At 42.8% G+C, this 10,442-nt stretch overlaps 1 protein-coding gene across 1 annotated transcript in view; it reads left to right on the top strand.

The window, feature by feature from the left end:
* The window catches only part of ADAM12 (ADAM metallopeptidase domain 12), a 165,308-nt gene that overhangs the window by 35,168 nt on the left and 119,698 nt on the right, over nt 1–10,442 (top strand).

The following is a 10,442-nucleotide window of genomic DNA, read 5'->3' as shown; positions in this document are numbered from 1 at the left end:
CGAGCACGGGCAACGTGCAATCCTCCAGGAGAGAAAATTCATAACAGGGGGGGAGACAGGAGATAAAAACCTTCTGGGAAGCTGGTGATCTGCTGCTGATAGTGCAGCCCACGTGGCGAGGAGCGCTGGTGTCCCAGCTCCTGTGCAGGCTGGCAGGGAGGGGATGGGAGCGGCCAGCTGGAGCCGGCCTTGCCTCACAAACCTCCCGAGGCCTCCTCACGTGCCTTTTCTATCTGCTCCTTGGGCAGGTTTCAGAATCCTTCTGCTTGTTGGGTTGTTTTTTGTGGTGTTTTTTTTTTTTTTTAATTTGTTCCTGACAAGAGTGAGCAGCGAGGGATAAATGCTGAGCTCTGCTCTGCAGCCTCAGTGCCCCAGCAGGGCCCGGGGTGTTGGAGCTCCTTCTCACAACAGCTGCACAGAGACCAGGCCAGGCCCAGGAGGGTTCTCCTGACTTCTAAAAGCACTTATAGATATTGTTTTCTGGCTTCAGAACCACAGGGAGGGCTTAAATAAGTTTTAAAAGCGCAGTTGAGGGTGGGCAGGCCCTGGATCCCTGGCAGTGCCCAAGGCCAGGTTGGACACTGGGGCTTGGAGCACCCTGGGATGGTGGAAGGTGTCCCTGCCATGGCAAGGGGAGGAATGAGGTGATCTTTAAGATCCCTTCCAACCCAAACCGTTCCATGATTTTATGATTCATGGAATTTTCCCTTCCCTGAGTTTGCCCCCTGGGATTTTAGCTGGGGGTTGGATGTAGCAGAAGGGAGATAACAGGAGCAGGAGGATGAAAACCTGACAATGTGTGTCCATGTCAGAAGACACTGGGAAGAGATATCACAGCAGAAAAAAAAAAATCAAAAAGCAAGATGCAAGATTTAAGATTCTTTTTATCATGTCTTTCACTCTAATACTTGAGATTCATGTCCTCAAGTTTTTTCTGCTTTGCCACAAATTTTTTTAAAAAACCAACAAACCAACCAAAAGCAAACCCCTGATAGTATAGTCACAGTCATGCTTAAATCCTAACCTTTGGCAGCTTTGCCATGCTGTGGTCATGGAGTTTAGATAAAAGCCTTCCCCTCACATCTGCCCCACATGATTTGTGTTTTGAGGTCCTGGGATACGGTTCTTCTAAGGCTACATCCCTGCAGGGTTAGAAGAAGTAATTTGAATCACAAACTGAGTGTAGGGATTTTTTTAAAGGGCTAAGGAGACACTGGTCATGCTGTTCTCATAGGATTTCATACCTCAGTTTGCTTTAAAGATCTCAGCCAGGAACTGAGTCCAGGAGCTCCCACCTGAATGTTCATCTAGCCTGTCTCTCTTTTATATTTCTTTCTTTCTTCCTTCTTTCATTTTTTCTTCTTTATTTTCTCTTTTTTCCCCCGTTTCCAAGCTCCCTTACAAGGGATTTCCAGGTGTGTATGAATTTCCATAGGCACAGTAGGGCAGCCTTCAGCATTTCAAGCATTTCTTCCCTGCCAGGCCTCCAGGGATGGTGGCCAAAGTGCACAGACCCCTCTCTAAAAACCTCAGGGTCCTCCTCTGCCACAAAATCCATGGAAAGAAGAGGGAAAGCAGAGGAAGGGAGTGAATGTGTGTCCACAGCAGAGTGTGATTCCTGGATGTTTCTCTGGGCAGGATCCGATTCAACATCCCTGATGTAAGAGCTCCTTTTCCATTTCTCGTGTGTGACTCAGGCTGCAGGCATGTCTGCAGAGCTGCTGCTGCTACAGCTGCCTCTCTGCACCTACTTCTGCCTCTTCAAAAATGAAAAAGGGCAAGGAAAAGAAAGAATTAAAAAAAATTAGGGAAGAAAGAGAGAAAAAACCAGGTGAAAGGTATTTGAGGACAAGATTTTTCTGTGTAGGGGGCTGAATTCAGAGGAGAAGCAGACGCTTTGCTGGACGCTGAATTTGAGACTCTTTCCAGAAAATGTCAGTTCCTTTCCAAGTGACAGAGCAGTTTCTCAGGGCTCCAAGGATGGCAGGAGGTGTTGTTGGAGGAATCCAAAGCCATCCCTGCCTGCAGAGCGTGCGGGTCCAGGAGGTGCTTGTGCCCTGTCCCAGCCAGCCCACCTCCCACAGCCCCGCAGGGAAGGAGGGATCCCCACATTTATTTGTCTCATTTCCTCCCAGCAGAGCCTCAGGGATGAATTTGTTCACATTTTGAGAGCCTTGAGGACGAATTTGTTCACATTTTGAAGATGAAAAGCAGCGAAGTGTTGCGATATCAGCCAAGAGGGCTGATGCAAAAAGCAGAGTCTATATGAAGAGTGGGGAGGAAATACATATATGGAAACATAAGCTTGGCAAGAGGGTGCTTTTTTCCCCCCTTCTTTGATGTCTGGCCTCAGTAATCCAGACAGATTCCTTCAAGAAATGGGTCCAATTTATTCCTCTGCTTTTATCTTTCTACCTGTTCCTCATTCATTTGAAGTAGCTGTGAAAAGTGCCTGGCTGTGTGTGGAAGGGTGCCTTTTGCAGGAATAAGGCAATTTGAGAACACTGGAATGATCCCACAGAATGGGACTATTCCTGGCAATTTATGCTGCCCAGTCCTCCCAGGAGGGGAGCAGAGCTTGCCTGTTCATTTCCCCGTGTATTTGCAAGCTCTTGGTGTTGCTCAGTCCAGGAAAAGCTCAGTGTCCCCTTCCTATCTGATGCTCTCCCTTTTCCTAAGGGAAACAAGAGTTATGTTCAGCTTCAGCCCCAGTCAGAGCTCAGTTTCAATGCAGTCTTTCTCATGTTACATATTTTATCTGCCCAGCATATTCTGTTACAGATTATGTATTAAAAGGTCATGTTTTATTACAGTTTTCTCCCTGTAAAAGGAAAGAATAAGAAGATGTATCTCCTGTGCTCTGATAATAAAACACGTAAACTTTTGGCTTCAGAAAAGCTGCATGTGACATTTAGGAATAAAAAAGCAAGCTCCATCACCAAATTAATCAGGAATACTTACATACAGCCCACTCTGACTTCAGGGGAAAGGCTTCCCATTCACATCAGAAATTAATTTGATACATTTGAATGTTAGTTTTACTCTGGATATTAGATAAAGAAAAAAAATACACAACTGGATGGGAATTAGGAAATGGAAGTAGAAATATTTTTGCAACTTAGCCTGAAAACCATGGAAATGACAGTTTCCTTTACATAGCACACAGCCCCTCAAATGCAGCTTAGAATCTGTCAGCTGTGCCTCGTGCTGACGTGGTTTACAGACAGCTTCTGCCTTTTCTCCTCAGCACTGGGCCTTGCTTGCACTTTGTGCCCTCCATCCCTCTCCCCCTCCCAAGCCAGTGGTGAAGCAAACTCCACATCCCACCCCCCAAACCCATTTATTCCTGCTCTAACTGAACACCAAGGCAGTCAATGCCTTATCAGTTTTGAAACAGCGGGCTGGATAATTCCAAGCAGATGTCTCCCTCTCCTCAATCACAACATCAGCTCTGTCTTGGTCACTCTTGATTAGCTGATTCTTACATAATGAGGAGCTGCAGTTAATGGCCACTTCTCTGTGGGCTGAACTTGCTGAAAAGAGCAGCTTTGCCCCTGGAGAACAAGAGGCTGATGAGGCAGTGAAATCAAGCTCAATGGAATGAGGCTGCATTATGAGTCATTAGGAGGGATGACGCTCTGGGAACAGATGAAATATCCCTGATGGAGACCAGTTGTAAAAGCACAACTCAGTGCTTAATAAATGTGTTGGGGTGACTCAGAAATCCAGGGGCCACATTTGTCTCTGGGCAGTGTTTCCTGTGCTGGATGTGTCTGGCCTTTGAAAGGGACACCCTTACACTCACTGCATGAAAGATGACTCTACCATCAATATGAAAAGAAGAGTGACCCCTTGAATTTGGCTGAAAAATGGGCAAATCTCCCATAAAGTGCCTGTTAGGTGTGGTATAATTTGACTAAATTTAAAACTCATCTAGTTGCAGACTGGATCATTGGAAGCTACAACAGTTCCACAAGTTGCACAGACCAGTTAACAGTCAACAAGTTCCACAGACCCCTTTAATAGCTTTTCATTGGACAAATAAAAATCTAACCTAGGAAAAAAGCAGGGATTCTTGCTACACAAGGGATGAAAAATTGAATTTTTCATCCCTAACCCCTATGTAAGCAGCAAAAAAACCCGCAAATACAAATAAATAATATCACATTATTAGCTGGGTGATAGTGTTGAGGTAGAAATGATTGCAACAGAAACGCTTCTAAGCCAAAAATATTTGGGGAAGAGAGGAGGGGATGTGCTAGAAAGATTTAATTGTTTTATTAGAGATGTGGGTAGTTATTAGTGTCTTCTGAAAACAAATTAGTCAGGAGCAAATAGCTGCTGTTTTCACTTGCTTTTGGGTTGGATTAATACAGTTTTTGTTCATAGAGGAGCTGATGATTTTAATCATCATTAAAATCTTCCTCACTTTGTTTTGTGGATGCAAATTGTGGCAAATTAATGTCTTTCTAAAGGATTCTGTGGATATTGTGGATAAATGCAGGGCATGCATTTGACTTCCTTTGAGCTCAGAGACCTCGTGATTTGATATAGGGACCTAGGAAAACAAAAAGAAAACAAATCCAGTTCTTGTTAAGATATTTTTGCTTGGTAGCACCTGTTTGATCTTGCTAAATAGTAAATGCTGTTATTTTCCAAAGAAGAATATGGATTTTTATACTAATTTAGAGGAGTATCTATCAAAACTCTAGCATGTCCTTGGGAAGAGTTGTGGGTGCCTCAGTGTAAAGATGGGTTTATGTTGATGAATTTGCCCAACCTGTCCTGCAAGAATCCTGCCTTTTCCCTGAGCTTAGCAATTCCTGGAAGAAAAATACTCAGTCTTGTCTGGGCAGCATCAGAGGAACTGCTTTATTTTGGATTTTCCTAGATGTGAATTAATCTGTTTCATTCCCACACCCCCTAATAATTTAATTCAGATCAATGGTGCAATCCTTTTTGCTGCAGCACAGCTGGCATTGTTATGCACCAAAACCTCTGAGTAACAGGGAGAGACAACACTTGCACCTTCTTTTTCTTCCAGTGCTGGTGCCACCAGCCCAGTGACCCAGGAGCAGCATCAGGGGCCCCCCAGAGAGCCCCAAGGTGTTGGGGACCAGCACTGAGTCGCCAGCAGCAAATATATATTTTTTTATAAGTAATGCATTCACTTAGTAGGAAAAGGCAGGGTAGAGAATGAATTGTTTAACAGATTAATGTGAATGTCTTTTATATTTTATAAACCTCTTAATTCCCTGGTGTGCTGAGCCAGGTTTTGTTTATGTACATGGAAACACGAAATCTTTTCCAGTCCCTGTGCAAATAACACAGAATTGGACTTCATTACATTGGCTAATTTAACAAGTCCTGGGAGGCTTTTTGTTACTGGGGAATCGAGGAGGAGCCATGAGCCCAGAAGTGCTCTTGGAATGAAATAATCTGCCTTTTCTTTCAGAGATCTCCAGGAAGCCTTTGCCTGGGAGGCCTGAGCTCAAAGATTTGGGGCAAAACCCAACTTTCCTCTGGGCTACCTGAGCAGGCAGGAGCCTTGGTGGCAATCTCCAGCCCAGCTCCTGCTGCAGCACACTCCTAATGAATTATTAATTCATTACTCATAACAATATATATATTTGCTGCTGGGGACTCAGTGCTGGCCCCCAACACCTTGGGGCTCTCTGATGCTGCCCCTGGGCCACTGGGCTGGTGGCACCAGCACTGGAAGAAACAGAAGGTGCAAGTGTTGTCTCTCCCTATTATTCAGAGGTTTTGGTGCGTAACTCATATTGGTTCCTCAACAGAGAGTTGGAGGCATCTAGTTTTAGTGAGGCTCTGAGCTTTAATGAAGGATTTGGAGATCTTTCCTTATAATGAAAAGCATTAAAATTCTAAGACTGGGAATTTATTTCTCTCTCATAACTAGTGGATAATCGTGGTGCTGAGAAGCAGGGCATTTAAAACTGCTGATATGATTGCTGCTGTGCCAGTTAAACAGAACTAATGCAAGCATTGCATAAATATTTTAATAGCTTTTTACTGTATTTCTTTAGAAAATGTTTAAAGAGCCACCTAATGTCAGGCAGAGATACTTCCTGAGTAAACCCTTGTTAATTCTCTTTTAATGGCTTTATTAACATTGTGTAATTGAATATTGATACATTTAGCAGCCCTTTAAGCATCCTGTTTTATTGAGGTGTTGCACTCACATATTGATAAGTAGCACAACGTTAGAGCACTGATTAATGGCATCTTTGCTTAGCTCTCTTTGAAGTGGTTCAACATGAAAGATGAAGCATAGGTACAGGAGAGCTGTCATTTTTATCATCTTGATGTATTTTATATGCATAGTTTGTACCACTTAATTAAGCTTCATTTTGATTCCCAGTCTGCCCAGTTAGTACAAGTATGATCATGCTGCCAGAGATGGAGGAGTCTAAATTTTTTACTCTGTGAAATATGTTGTCTTTTATCTCTTCTCTTATGAATAATTTACTTGTTGGTACAGCTTCAGAAGTGAATCCTGTTCTGCAAAAACATATATATTTTACTGGGAAAAGCAAGGATTACAGTGATATTAGCTTTCTCCTTGGAAACTCTCCTCACAATATCAGAAATCTGCAGAGGAGGATGCCTTGTCTTGTGTTCCTGGTCTTAATTGCAGCGGTTTTTCTGCTTGCCTTCCATCAAAGCTCTGGCATTACCATTCATATTTAATCATAGCATGGCTGCTTTTCTCATCTCCAGTGTTCTCCTTTGCTTCTTTATGCATATTTTTTACACAGTTCAAGCAGGCTGAAAATTTATCCAAGAGCAGAGGGAGCATGGAAGATCATGTAGTGTCTGCAAACCACATCTCCAGGGCTTTTGCCAGTGCTGGAATTTGCATATGAGCTGAGGTGAATTTTCTAGGTCTTCCTATGTTTATCTGAACTATTGTTAAGACAATTGGAAAGGAAAAAAATCCCTCTTTTGTTGGCTTCCACAGAATCCTCTTATTAGAGGTTGTGGTGTGGTGTGGTTGGGCTCTGCTCCGAGGAACAGGGACAGGATGAGAGGAAAGGGCCTCAGGCTGGGCCAGGGCAGGTTCAGGTTGGACATCAGGAGGAATTTCTTCCTTGAAAGTGTGGTTTGACATTGGAAGGGGCTGCCCAGAGAGGTGCCCAAGGGACACCTGGATGTGATGGCAGAGAAAAGAAGCTGAGATAAGACACACACACATTGAAATCTTTTGTGGAAAACTTTCCTTGGCCAGCAGGGTTGCACAGGAGCTGCTGCAAATGAGAGCAAAGTGATTGTGGTGAGCTCTGGAAGTCAGGACATCATTTATGCTCCCAGCTGGATGCTGAAAGCTGCTATGGTTTTCACTCCTGGAGGGATTCTGAGATCAGAATTTATCAGGGAGGGATTATTGGAATGCAGAGATAAGGAAAAATAAAGATAATATCTCAGTCTGAGCAAAAGATGAATGTCAGGGATGTGACTGACAGTATTGATAGGGCTAAACCAGCATTCCTTTAACCCTGGCAGCTGCACACCTGGTATGAGGTTGAGTGCCCAGCTGGGATTGGAAGAGGAGGTTGGGAATCTGTCATTCCCTTCAGGAAATGAAGTCAGGAAAGAAGCGTAAGGAAACTGATATGATACAATCATACCTGACTAAATATGGTACAGGAGGCATGAGTTGGATCATGGGGATACATTGCTCATTTAATGTCACCTTAATTTGCAAAGCTGTGTTAATGTCAGTGATGAGCAACTCCTGTGGCTTCTCCATGTCAGTTTTTTTCTGTTCTTTAAATAAAAAGATGTTCTGGAAGAAGAATAAGCAGGGAGGAAGACAGCAGGTGGAAACAGGAGAGACCAAATTGATCACAGGAGAGATCTTTTGCTTACAAAGTTTATGGTAAAGGGAAAACCACTGGAAAATACATCATAAAAGAGAATTAAAGAAAGCCACTGACAGAATTCCCTAAAGAGAGAGACACTTCCAAGGATGGGGCAGCCACAGCTGCTCTGGGCAACTTGTGCCAAGCCCTCCCAACCCTCTTTGGGAGGAATTTATTTCTCATCTCTAATTAAAATCTACGCTCTTTCAGTGGCAAATGGACAAAGACTGGGCAATGGTGTTGGGTTGAAATCTGGTCAGGGAAAAACTAGGAAATGTGAGACTTAGAAAGAGGTATAGGATGTGATTTAAGTTTAAAATTAGCCCACTTTGGAGCTTGGATACCTTTTTGCTTTTTATCAGCTGTGTGTGTTTGGTTCAGAGGGGAATGGGAACTGCACCCAGACATGCTTAGAGAAGAACAAATGTTCTATATTCAGATATTTTAGTGAAAGTCAATTCTCATATATTTCCATGTATTACTCATGTCATTGCATGAATCATTGCGAAAGATATGGAGAGGAGAATTTAAAAAAAAAAAGTTCAATTGGGAAGGCCTGGTATTTTTCATACATTGCCAGTTATGACATTTAATCTTAATTGTGTCTGAATTTGACTGATTTTCCAATTGCCTGAGTTTAGCAAGAGTTATGTTGTTGCTAGGACACAGAGACTTCATGTGATACAACTGTCATCAACCTAAAAGAATGATTTTAAAGACTGAATCTTAGATTTACACTCACAGGTACATTTTGAGCAGTGCAGTCCTAATGCAGAAGGACCACAACATCCTTACTCTGAGATAAAGTCATTGAGCAGTGGTTAAGAAATGTCTCATTTTTTAATCTGTCTGTGGATAAATAGGAAAGAGGAGCGTGTCCACCCTTGTGGTCATTTCCTGTGGTTCCTTAGTCATGGTTTGTTTGGCCTTTTCATGGTCTCAGTGGTGAATTTGGTCTGTTTTGGTTTTATTCTGTTCCATGAGGTGTCCCTGATCTGTCCATTTCTGCCACTAGTTTGCTGCCTCCTTTTGAAAATAAATAATTTCTTTTTGGGCACAGTCAGAGCTTCTGGGCTGTGTTTTACACAGTATTTTCCTCTGCATCCCCTCCAAGGGCACCTCTGACTATCATGGCCTTGGGGAATTCAGTGCTTGTGTTCATGGGGGCCTTGAACCATCCATGCAGCAATCCCAGCTCCCAATTCCATAGTGGTGACTTCCCAGGCCAGCCTCTGGGATGTTTTTATGGAAAGGTTTGAGGCTGTGGGCTTTGTGAATCAGCTGAGTGCCTTGAGCAGCAGCAGCACGTCCATTTCTGACCCTCCCAGCCCTAAAAGTCACTCAGCAGGATTTCTGTAATGGTGGAAAATAAGAGCTATGGGGTCCTTAAAGATTCATGTCAAAGCCACCAAAGCGCTGCAGGTGGCTGAGATGGAGAATTGCTTCCCTTAAATGTAGTAAATGAACCAAGTGCTAATTGGGTTCAGCTATTTATAACTGTGAGCCAGCTCTTACAGCAGGTCACAGCTCTGGGTGCATTGCCAGACCCAAAATGTTGTCCTGGGTGACCTGAAAGGTCCTTTTTTAATCCTGAGAGATAACTGGCATGGAAATGGACTCAGTAAGGCTCAGCTGTTAGTTAGGAATCTTCCATGGCCAAATTATGGCCATGTTTGGGTCCCAGTGAGTTCACACCACAGGATCCACTCAGCCACATTTATTATCTCTACATGGTCAGAAAATCTGTAGGATGGCAGCAGTGGAGCTGGGAAATCCTTTGGTTTCTTGCTCTTCTGTTCTGTAGAGACATTTCTGGATAAAGGCACTAGAATATTTTTTTTTGTTTGAGAAAATACTTTGCAGGAAAACATTGTAATTTTTTTTGGTGAAGGATTGTAGAGACTGGCATAACAAAAATGGGATTTCTGGACAAAACCCTCAAGCTAACAATTATTCAAAGTGCAGGGTATGGTACTCCAAAATAATCATCATTTTGTACTGAGTATGGAATCATTAAGGTTGGAAAGTCCTCCAAGATCATCAAGTCCAGCCCTTAAGGCCACCACTAACCCATGTCCCCAAGCACACAAATAAGAGATCCATTTAGACCACGCTAAAACATTTAATTTCCCAACTCTATAGAGAATTTTCTTTTCATAGCTACAACTTTTGCTGAATATCAACTTTTTTTTGGTTGGAACTTCGTATTTCAGCACAGGAACGTGGTACAAGGCCAAGGCCACTGCAGGGTGTGATGAGCACAGTTGGAATGTGATTCATCTCCTGAGTTCATGATAAACTGAAAGAAGTTTGAAATTTATGAGAGCAGAAGACAATGAGGGTTTTACTAGGACCATTTAGGACTGTCATTTGCATGAAATTAAAGATGGTCCCTTATAAATTTATGTATGAAGTTCTGACAATTCACATCATTTTGGAGACAGAGATTTAGAGGGTGATACTGGAATAACATTTGGTAGATATATTGCTAGATCAAAGTCTGTTGATATTAATATGAAATTTCAGTTTTCTTTATCTTTTACAAGGAACTTTTTTTTT

This window comes from Geospiza fortis, unplaced genomic scaffold (genome assembly GCF_000277835.1).
Source record: "Geospiza fortis unplaced genomic scaffold, GeoFor_1.0 scaffold452, whole genome shotgun sequence".
Lineage (NCBI taxonomy): Eukaryota > Metazoa > Chordata > Aves > Passeriformes > Thraupidae > Geospiza > Geospiza fortis.
The sequence above is the reverse complement of the archived record's forward strand: the minus strand, read 5'-3'. Positions and strand labels throughout refer to the sequence as shown.